Consider the following 2,412-nt stretch of genomic DNA (forward strand, 5'->3'; position numbering starts at 1 on the left):
ACACCTAGTATGAAACAAATTCTCTCTTTGCCCTTCATCAACACTACCCAAATGGATAGTCATAATTCTCCTAACCACCCCAATTATACCATCATTAGGCAGTTCCAAATCATCTTCCTCACTTACACCTTCCCCCTCATTTTTTTCACTCTCATATTCTCCATTCTCTCTAAGTAGGATGTTTCTTCTACTTGGACTTTCATGCATCATATGCCCCCTTCCATGACATTTGTGACATTGAATAGAACTTGAAGGTTTAGAAGATTTAGGATTAAAGGTTTTACCTCCCTCCTCAACTTTACCTTTACCTCTATCGTCTTAAGGTTTGGAAGGAGCTTTCCCCTCTTGAGTTGACCATGGCTTCTTAGAGATAGTGTTTGGTCGACTTCTCCATGAGTTATTTTGCTGTTTTTTCTTAAGTTGTTTTTTAACTTTTACAGACAAATCAACTAACTCATCTAAAGTTACATATTGTTGTATCTCTACTACATTAGCTATTTCTGTATTTAAACCATTTAAAAATCTAGCTATTGTAGCCTTTTCTTCCTCCATGCAGTTAGCTTGGATCATAGCCATATCCATGCTTTTGAAGTACTCATCCACCGACATGGAGTCTTGCTTCAAGTGTTGAAGGCAAGAATGTAGATCTCTTTGGAAGTATGATGGAATAAATCGCTTCCTCATTACCCTCTTCTGCCCACGTAGCAATAGGTGGTAGCTTCTCTTGCAATCAATCCCTAACAAGCTTTTTCCACCAAGAAGCAGCATAATCAGAAAACTCAACAACAACACGTTTAACTTTCTTACCCTCAGAGTAGTTATGGCAATCAAAGATGGCTTCACCTCGTCTCTCCCAATCAAGGTACAAGTCTGGATCCCTTGTCCCCTTGAAAGATGGCATCTTCATCTTTATACTATTTATATTATCATCTTCTACTCTATCTCTTTGTCCCCTCATATACCTTCTTTCTAGATTAAATTCAACATCAAAATTATCATTATCATATTCAGGATTTACAAAAGGGATATGGGGTACATTCCTTCTAACTTGGGGTCTAACATTATTTGGGGGTACAACATCATTCTCCCTCCTAATTGCAGCTATGGTGTCATTCTGCTCGATAATCATATCTCTCATCTCTTGAAATTGAAGGGTCCATCTCTCAAATTGTTGGTGTATAGCTTGAAGGGTGAAGTCGTTTCTTCCTTAGAACTCGGCTTCTAAACGAGCCCTTTCCTCATCACCACCTGAATTAGACATCTAAAAAAAAGAATAAATGATCAAGTATCACACTTTTAATATGGCTTTTACCCTCTTTTAAACTCACCCACACTTGCCTTTTTAAGTATGGAATCCTGGGGTACAAAAAGAAAGTAAAGAACTAGTCCTAGAACAAGTAGGATTTAGTTGAAACAAAACACGAATAAAAAAGAACTTATTTTAGAATTATAAGAACAAGAAAAAAAAATTCCTCTTATTCTTAAAGATCTAGAATCCCCTCTTCTTGCTACCTTCTTGCTTGGAAACAAATTAATGCAAAACTTGGAGAGCAAGTAATAAGATTTCTTGAATAGCAAGTAATAAGATTTCTTGAGTATCATGTAATCAAATTTCTTGGAGGACAAGTAATTAGATTTCTTAGAGAGCAAGTTATAACTTTTTTTTTCTGTTCACGCTACTGTAATTTTTTTTTTTGCTCTAATAAGAAGAAATCCCAAGATTTATCAAGAACAGAATCTTGATAGAACCGCTCTGATACCACTTGATAAAAACAAGGTTAAAGGAGATCACAAATATAGTATTTAATATTAGAATGCGGAAGCACAAAGAAAAGAAACAAAAAAAAACTAACTAAAGATATGAGAAATTTGAAGGAAAGATCCACGAATTTCCAAGGATTAGATGTCCTAAGGTCTTGAAAAGATCCAAGTAACAACATATAGATTTATGGAAGAAAACTAACGCCTTTACTTGAGAAAACGAATCAAAACGATAGATTTGGATCTTGACCGCTTTATGAGTAACTAAAGACAATAATTGGTATGTAGAAACTAATCACATTCTAAAGAACACCAAAAAGAAACCAAAGATATCACAAGAAGAAGTTACTTTATACCTTAAACTATGAAACTAGTAAAGGTTTAAAGATAAATTCTCAAAGAACAAGTCGCAAAGGTTCAAAGAACTTTCTCAAATATTATTAATATCAATCTAAAATGCTCTTTAATGAATGAAAAGGACTCCTATATATAGGAGAAGGGGTAAGCACGTCCAAGATCCCTTATAAGAAGCTAAAAGGTCAGCCAAGCCCTAGAAAGACAATTACAAGGAATCCTACTCTAGAAAGGAAATAAAGTAACCTAACTAGGAACAAATTTAGTACTTCTAGGAAAGCATTACATGGTACTTAG

Source organism: Solanum stenotomum, chromosome 4 (genome assembly GCF_019186545.1).
Source record: "Solanum stenotomum isolate F172 chromosome 4, ASM1918654v1, whole genome shotgun sequence".
NCBI lineage: Eukaryota > Viridiplantae > Streptophyta > Magnoliopsida > Solanales > Solanaceae > Solanum > Solanum stenotomum.